The sequence below is a fragment of the Capra hircus genome, chromosome 5, assembly GCF_001704415.2.
Source record: "Capra hircus breed San Clemente chromosome 5, ASM170441v1, whole genome shotgun sequence".
Lineage (NCBI taxonomy): Eukaryota > Metazoa > Chordata > Mammalia > Artiodactyla > Bovidae > Capra > Capra hircus.
In genome coordinates this window covers 88,167,246-88,176,910 of record NC_030812.1, presented here as the reverse complement: position 1 = coordinate 88,176,910, position 9,665 = coordinate 88,167,246, and the positions used below count along the sequence as shown (strand labels likewise).

At 37.6% G+C, this 9,665-nt stretch overlaps 1 non-coding gene across 1 annotated transcript; it reads left to right on the top strand.

Moving 5' to 3' along the window:
• TRNAW-CCA lies at positions 291 to 362 on the top strand. The gene has a single exon. It is a non-coding gene; the product is annotated as a tRNA-Trp (tRNA).

Sequence of the window (9,665 nt, the reverse complement as noted above, 5' to 3'; positions counted from 1 at the left end):
GAATAGTGCAGGGTGAGCACCATCAGGAACAAGATTTAAAGCAAAGACTTTATTTATCAGAAAAGGGACCTACTGAGGGTCAAATTGCTTTGACAGTGTAAGACAGGGGGTACTGTTATTTCTAAGGGTCCAATAGGGATCTGTAGCCTAAAAATCTTCCTTTTTATTGTCCTGGTAGTTGAAATTGCTCTCTACTCTGTGACAGAAGGCATCACCCATTTTGGTGGCAGTTCTGTGCAATTATGCTAGAAGCAAACAATAAAGTTGAAAAAATTAGAGGAAGGTGGGCTTCCCTGGTGGCTCAGAGGTTAAAGCGTCTGACTCCAATGCAGGAGACCCAGGTTCGATCCCTGGGTCGGGAAGATCCCCTGGAGAAGGAAATGGCAACCCACTCCAGTATTCTTGCCTGGAGAATCTCATGGACAGAGGAGCCTGGTAGGCTACAGTCCACAGGGTCGCAAAGAGTCGGACATGACTGAGCGACTTCACTTTCACTTTCACCATGGAGGAAAGCCTAGAATTCCAGAGTAAGGAGTTTGTCTGTGGTTTGGAGGGTAATGGGGAGTCATGGAAAGATTATGAGTAAGGAGGGCGCATGATTGAAGTTCAGTGTTAAGAAAATAAGCAGAAAAGGTAAGAGGTACAGCTATTGATATTTTCAACAAGAGGCTTTTAAGTTATAGAAAGTGTAAATTGGAGGCAGTTTCATTGTTCATTAATGAAGAATAGGTAATCAGTGGCAAGCATTCATTTCTTAAATCTGTATTATTTGACTTGAAATAAGGCTCGATAGTACCATTTTGTGGACCAGTTTTTTTTTTTAATTAGTGGAAAATTGCCTTACAAATTTGTGTTGATTTCTGTCATATGACAACACAAATCAGTCATAATTTCCCTTTCCACCTGAGCCTCCCACATCCTACCCCTATAGGTCATCACAGAGCACCAGGCCGGTGTGTGTTATTTAGCAGCTTCCCACTAATTATTTTACATACGATAGTGCATATATGTCAATGCCACTTTCTCAACTTGTCCCAACCTCACCTTCCCTTGCTGTCTCCACAAGTCCATTCTCTGTTAGGTTCATCAGTATCATGTTTCTAGATTCCTGTCCATTGACAGATGAATGTGTAAAGAAGTTGTGGTTCATTTATATAATGGCATATTAGTCAGCTGTAAAAAGGAACAAACCTGAGTCAGTTTTAGTGAGGTGGATGAATCCAGAGTCTCATATACAGTAAAGTAAGTCAGAAAGAAGAAAACAAGCATCATACACGGACCACCTTTTATAATCCCCATACACACCATTTTATTGCTCTGTGTGTGTGGCAGGTGGTGGTACCATTGATTAAACAGAGGGATCAGAATTAGCATCTGTAAGTTTCTACAAGTGCACTCTGAATGTGGTGGAGGGAAGTTTGTAGACAAAATGTAGACATGCATGCTGCTTATACTTGTTATAATGGTTTAGAATCAGTTATAAACCCATTGGAAATTTTTCTAACCTGGATCAGTTCAGTTCAGTCACTCAGTTGTGTCCAATTCTTTGTGACCTCGTGGACGGCAGCACACCAGGCCTCCCTGTCCATCACCAACTTCCAGAGTTTACCCAAACTCATGTCCATTGAGTTGGTGATGCCATCCAACCATGTTATCCTCTGCTGTCCCCTTCTCCTACCGCCTTCAATCTTTCCCAGCATCAAGGTTTATTCATCTTCCTTATATTTTGCCAGAGATGCTGCTGCTGCTGCTAAGTCACTTCAGTTGTGTCCGACTATGTGCAACACCACAGACAGCAGCCCACCAGGCTCCCTTGTCCCCGGGATTGTGCAGGCAAGAACACTGGAGTGGGTTGCCATTGCCTTCCCCATTTGCCATAGATAGACAATGGCAATTAAGAATAGCACTGACATTCTGTTCTCCAGCTTCTCCTTTCCAAGCTCATCCTATACCTTGTCAACCTTCAAAGCTATTTCAGTTGAGCGTATCATGGACTACTGTCCTTCCACCCTGAAATGTTACTTTCTTCACTATCAGCCTCCTAGTCAGTGCCACATATTACAGCTTATTTGGTATTTATCATCCCATTTCTACGTACTAAGTCCAGTAGCACTGGGGATAAGCTAGGGGATATGCTTTAGTAACTAATGTTGCAATTGTAGTGACATATGATAACAAAGGCTTATTTTGAAAAATGAGTTAGAAAACTCATCACTATTGAGTACATAATATGTCCGAGGCACGCTGTCATGAACTTTACATATACTATCGCATTTTAATCTTCACAACATGTTCAGCATTGCCTCCATTTTCTATACAAGAAAAATGAAGTATAGAGAGACTAATCATTATTCCAGCATGCACACTATACAGTGGTACTTGGATTCAAATCTGGGTCTATCAGACTCCAAAATTTTTGCTCTTTTTTTGACAACCTGAGGGAAGTTAAAAGTGTCTTTGGCCACAGAATAAAATTAGGCTGGTCTCATTTGTATTGGCCACAGCTACTGCATGTAAGATATTCTAAAAATCTGATAAATGCTGATTAAATTTCTGCTTTCTTTGTTCTTTTATCTTGTGGTAACCAAAGGCATGACTCAACATCCACTTTTGAATACCATATTAAAATACCCTTTAAAGTCCTCTGTTAAAAAATTAAGGGACTCATGAAAGCTACTTTGTAACTTTGTTTTTTCCCCCATCTAAGTGTATGCCTACAAAATGGAAGGAAAATATAGACTGGCTTTTCATAACATGAAAAGAATCTGAAAAGTGGTAGTGGAATAGTAAAATAAAACTGCTATTTGGGAAGGTATGGTAGTTGCACAGAAAAAAAATTGATTTAAAAATTAAAATATAAAAATGATATATAAAAGTCTAAATGAGATTGGCAACTGAATTGCAGGAAAAATGAAAATGAAATAACCATATCAGTTCTAATTTAGATATTTCAATCAAGAACTTTACAAAGCAGAAAACTTAAATAGAACTTTTTGTGTAAGGGAAATGAGCTGATTGGATGACAGGAAATTAAATGACCAATCAGATGCATTCCATGCACTCAAGATTGTGACTCAAAGTGGTTAATATCTGATGGCTGTTCTTGGGCTCAGATCCAATCAGCTGCTGGTCACACTCTGTCTCTCTGCTGATCACGTGTCAGCACCACACTTCCTGCTGAAATTAGCAAAGATACGTCTGTGGAAGAAAATATATTTTAGGTGAGGCTGAATTTCAAATGATGTTTTCCAATCTAGACATGGTTTCAGTTAGCACAAATGTAAAGAAGAGGAAAAAACAACGCTGCATTGTTAAATTGGTCATGAAGAGACTTTCTTCATTTAAAAGTATAATCAAGCAGTGCTTTTCCATAATTTGCCTAACTTTATTTTAAGTTTAAATGAACCTTTCAATATACTTTATTGGAAACATATCCTGCCACTACCAGCTGTTTGCCTCCTCTCTGAACTGCTGTATCACTTACTGTATAAACTGTGTTTGTGGTCCTAGCATACACTGTCTTTAAATAAAATGTGCTGTTTGCACATATCTGTGAATTACACAATTTACAAAATGCTGTCACAACCAAAAACACTTTTTTTTAGTCCATTCAAATCGTATAAATATATCAATAACCTCATTTTACAGTTGCGAAAGTAGATACTGTGATATTGAGCAATCTATCCAAGTTCTTAAAATCAGAAGAGGTGGGACCCTTCTGAAGCAAAATTTGGTCTTTTATTGAAATGACTCTTACTGGTATTGATGGTTAACTGAATATCAACCAGGGTTAGTAGCTTCTTGGGCAAACTATGTTTGGTATAATTTTTTGTAAGCAACCCTTTTAAGGATTTTTCTATGCAAATTGGCCACTCAAAAAATCTTTGGTAAATGATGATGACCAATTCCAAGAGTCTTCTTCCAAAGTAGGCTTAGAAAATCTTAGCTAGCTTTGAGATGCATTTCAGTTGTGTTTTAAAATATGGTGAGCTTATTCTCCTGTATAATTTCTTGATATTAAGAGCCCGAATAGTTTGCTTGCTTAATCAATCTTCAAACTTCATAAGACAAAAAATAAACAACAGCAACAAAAAACACCCACTCACCTCAATAACTTTCAAGCAAAAAAAAAAAACTTTAAAAAATATACTCCTTTTTAAAAAACCTCACTAAGAAAAGTAACTATTTACTGCATAGAAACAAAGAGAAGGTTTCAAAACCAAATTTAAATACTCCATTGGACAATTTAATATAAAAAGTGCTCTTTTGTTTCCATGTACCAAAGAATTATGAGGAACTCAGTAATTAACACTGTTGACAACATGGTTTTATTGGAGGTAATTGATTTACAGTTGAAGGGGGATACATCTCTATAACAAAGGAAATATAGTTTGAAATCTTTTAGCATAATTTAAAAAGCAATTTCTGCATTCAGAAGGCCTCAAAACTACTCATCTCCTGAAAAAACTCCACAGCCTCTGTAGAAATAAGACAAAATGTGTTTTCTCTGGGGATGTTCATTTATGTTCAAAGAATTGCCACAACATGAGGCTTAAAGATACAGACTCCTTTGTCATCCACAAGTCTACTATATTTTGAAATAAAATTCACTAAAAGGCAATGAATCGATAGTGCACTATCAAAAATTTGCATTTGTAAACTTGTAAAGGTAAATGATGTTTTTCCTCAGAAAATGTCATTTTAAAGGAATATATTTACTTTCCTTTTTTTTTTTAAATTTTACTTTATTTTACTAGAGACTCTAGTTTGTGCTGACATTAGCATTGGACCAACTCCTGAGAAGAACCTTCTGGGCATGGGACAAATGTAGACACAGAGAGAAGAGTAACTTCCCAGAATGACTCCCAGATGGCCACGGTGGCAGTGAAAGCGATAGGCCTTTTGGCTAAGTAGCTGAATACAATCTCTACATGGCTTGGTTTTTATTAATATTTTGTCCTCACAAAAACACTGAAAGGGAACTACGACAAGTATTTACCCCCATTTTATGGAGAGAAAACTAAGGCCTGCCTGGAGAAGTTAATTACGCCACTCAGGTAGTCAGCAGAGTCTAGGCTTGCCTGCTAATCCAGTAAACTTCCCATGGTATAGATTTGTGTCTCATTTCAGGATTAAGCTTGAGAAAATGGATTCAGGAATTCAGACTTGTGGGAACAGTGTATAGCCCCTATTCCTTTTAGAACGCAGATCCCTCTTTGTTTGTGCATTTAACACAATTTTAAAGATCACCCAACTTCCCTGGCAGTCTGGTGGTTAAGACTCCATGCTTCCACTGCTGGAGGCATGGGTTCCATCCCTGGTCAGTGAAATAAGATCTTGTGTGCTTCACAGTGCTGCCAAAATAATAATAATAATAATAATAATAATAATAATAATAATAATAATAATAATAATAATAATAATAAAAAAATACATACAAAGTAGCTATTATACATAGGGCACTGCAGTTATAATGATATTGAAACAAACATGGACTCCAAACTCACGGAGCTGACAATCTAGCAGGAAAGAGAAACAGCAAAGAAATGTTTTCACACACACTTGATGACATTTGTTTTATATGTGTTGGTAAGGCTGGAGAAGAACAAGCCTAGTATTTTCATCACAGAGTGACTCAGTGTTAGCAAGCATGAGTCACAATGCACAGAAGAGTGGATTCAGAAATAAAATTCATTTTCCTAATTTCTGTGTCTCCATTTAGTCACTGAAAGTTATATACTTCATTTATAATCTCTCTAGCCTTTGTTGATGCTCTTTTCCAAGACCAGGACTGTAGTGTTATTATTGAGCAGTGTTCTTGGGCTTCCTTAACCAATAGAAATTGATAAGGAACTAGACAAGAAATGTGGTTCAGAGGGAAAGAATCTGCCTGCAATGCAGGAGACCCAGGTTCGATCCCTGGGTCAGGAAGTTCCCTTTGAGAAGTGAATGGCTATCCGCTCCAGTATTCTTGCCTAGAGAATTCCATGGACAAAGGAACCTGGTGGGCTACAGTCCAAGGGGTTGTGGACATGACTGAGCGACTAACACTTTCACTTCACTTTCAGACAAGAAATCCAGGCAAAGTTTTATTGTGGCCCTCCAGCAGCAGTGGGGAGTGAAAACAAGTAACAGGTTCCCTTATTGGCTCCTAGAGGTGAAGCGAACTGGTTTCTTTATATGGGGTGAGGGTAGTGTGTATGTCGAGGATCAGGTCAGAGAGGTGGCTTAGGTGATTTGCCCACCCATTTGGCAGTGTTGAGTGCAGGGGTCATGCACAGTACCCGTTTTTGCTCCTGCTCTTCAGAAGTGTCAGTTGGGTTTTGGTCTTCTTGTATCTTCTTGTCCATCATTTGTCCCAACTGTGTAGCATATGCAGAGCTATTTTTAGTCCCTTATAGTTTCTTTGTATTTTGCTTCTTGAAGAAACTTTTGGTCAGGTGCAAGCACTGTAGTAAAGGATCCCAGGTCTCAGCCTGTCTCAGTGTGTCTTTCCTTTTCAGGATTGTTCTATATGGATGTGCAAAGAAAATATGCATGCGTATATATAGGTGTGTGTGTGTTCATTTATGTCACCAAAGGGACAATAATTTCAATGATTATTTTCAATTCAATTCGAGAGGAAACACTTCATTTCCCTAGAGAAATAGCAATTGGAAGATTACACAACTGATCATTATTGCCAGTGCTCAGGGTGAGAGTTTTATCCTCCTGTATGTTAGCAATACTAAAGAAATGAGACCAGGAGGAACATCATTGAACTGGGAGGCTATGAACATGGGAGAAAGTTCTGGTTCTTGTCACCTCATGAACTACAGGGCCAAGGGGAAGTTACTGTTCTTCACTGACCTAAGTTTCCCTCATCTGTGAAATGTGGTAGGACAAGATCTTTAAATGGGGGCTTCCTAGGTGGCTCAGTGGTAAAGAATCCGCCTGCTGATGCAGGAGACGCTGGAGATGCCTGTTGGGTCCCTGGATGGGGAAGATCCCCTGGAGAAGGAAATGTTAACCCACTCCAGTTTTCTTGCCTGAAAAATCTATGGACAGAGGAGCCTGGAAGGCTTCATGGGGTCACAAAGAGTCAGTCAGACACTACTGAGCATGCATACAGTACAGATCTTTAAATACTTTTATGTCACTTACACTTTGTGAAACAAATTCACTAAGTGCTAACAAACCAGAATTTGTTTAAAGCTAAGAATGTGACCCATGTATTTAATGGACAGATTATGGGTTTCTGTAGTTATTTTGAATATGTCTTGTATAAATGGAATATCCATTAGAGAAGAGAGATTTATTTTACATTTGAGTCACCTTATATACAACTGAAAGCAGCTAAGCATTTTTAGAACACTTACATATTTTAGGAACAAAATCATCTGATACCTTTTATCCCAGTCAACAAAAAGCCATAGTGTAGTTGGCCATTGGATGTTCAAAAGCAATGATGAGGTTTCTTTTCAAAGCTAAAGAGATCTGAAGGTCATCTAGTGAGTGACCGTGATGGGGAGACCATTTTCTGGCTATGTTTCCCAAGGTTTTCATGCAAAACTCTGAAAATTAGCTTGCACAGATACTTTGTGACATTTCTGTAGACTAATAGCAATTTGGGTTAAAGTATGTGGGGTAAGCTAGAAGAAGCATATTAGCATGCAGTATTTTTTTTTTTAATTTTAAAATCTTTAATTCTTACATGCGTTCCCAAACATGAACCCCCCTCCCACCTCCCTCCCCACAACATCTCTCTGGGTCATCCCCATGCACCAGCCCCAAGCATGCTGCACCCTACGTCAGACATGGACTGGCGATTCAATTCTTACATGACAGTATACATGTTAGAATTCCCATTCTCCCAAATCATCCCACCCTCTCCCTCTCCCTCTGAGTCCAAAAGTCCGTTATACACATCTGTGTCTTTTTTCCTGTCTTGCATACAGGGTCGTCATTGCCATCTTCCTAAATTCCATATATATGTGTTAGTATACTGTATTGGTGTTTTTCTTTCTGGCTTACTTCACTCTGTATAATTGGCTCCAGTTTCATCCATCTCATCAGAACTGATTCAAATGAATTCTTTTTAACGGCTGAGTAATACTCCATTGTGTATATGTACCACAGCTTTCTTATCCATTCATCTGCTGATGGACATCTAGGTTGTTTCCATGTCCTGGCTATTATAAACAGTGCTGCGATGAACATTGGGGTACATGTGTCTCTTTCAATTCTGGTTTCCTCGGTGTGTATGCCCAGCAGTGGGATTGCTGGGTCATAAGGTAGTTCTATTTGCAATTTTTTAAGGAATCTCCATACTGTTCTCCATAGTGGCTGTACTAGTTTGCATTCCCACCAACAGTGTAGGAGGGTTCCCTTTTCTCCACACCCTCTCCAGCATTTATAGCTTGCAGATTTTTGGATCGCAGCCATTCTGACTGGTGTGAAGTGGTACCTCATTGTGGTTTTGATTTGCATTTCTCTAATAATGAGTGATGTTGAGCATCTTTTCATGTGTTTGTTAGCCATCCGTATGTCTTCTTTGGAGAAATGTCTATTTAGTTCTTTGGCCCATTTTTTGATTGGGTCGTTTATTTTTCTGGAATTGAGCTGCATAAGTTGCTTGTATATTTTTGAGATTAGTTGTTTGTCAGTTGCTTCATTTGCTATTATTTTCTCCCATTCAGAAGGCTGTCTTTTCACCTTGCTTATATTTTCCTTTGTTGTGCAGAAGCTTTTAATTTTAATTAGATCCCATTTGTTTATTTTTGCTTTTATTTCCAGAATTTTGGGAGGTGGAAGCATGCAGTATTAATATGAGCTCCCCTTTCCCTTTGGTGACATAAATGAACAATTTGCAGGCAGATTATTACCTATCCAGGTTAAGAATTTTCCATTCTTCTTTTTCTTTAACTCCTTTTTGAAAAATTGATGTCTAGCTGGGAACAATTAAACGAAATTAGCACATATGGCATAGTGGCATAAGTCAAGAAGTTTTAGCATTTTTATTTAATTTAATAAGCATATTTAATGCCTTATAGTTGTGAAAGTTTAGCCAGAGCTTAAATTAGGTCAGATTTTATTCTTTTCTTTTATGCTTTCCTTCTCTCTTTCTTAGTGTGTGTGAGATTTTTCTTAAAAAAAGGAACATTTATTTTTATAAAGCCCCATAAAAGCTTTTATGGAAATTCCTCTCATTAAAAACAAGAAAAACACATCATCATAAAAAGTAAATACCAGCAAATAAATTATATATGATAGACATATAAGATCAAAAAACAGAAAAAAAAAACCTGATAGCCACATCATCTTAAATAGTGGTTGTAGCACCCACTGAAAATTTCTGAATCAAATGAACTTTGGTAATGACTTCACAATATACAACAAATTCTGAGAAACTTTTCATAACCAAACGTTCTATTTCATTTCAGCTTAAGATAAATATAGCGTTTGCTTTCCCAATTAAATTTTGTGTATTGGAGCTATTGGATTTCTTATAAAATGTGGAAATAACTCAAGTAAGCTAATCAAATTTAAAGATTTTTATTGGTTATAGTGTTACCATCTATTCTGATTAGAAAACTAGGCATGTTTTAATGTGGCTGAATCTTTCATTTATTTATTTTTCAATATATCGCATTGAAATACATATTTCAATGTTATATTTCATTTCA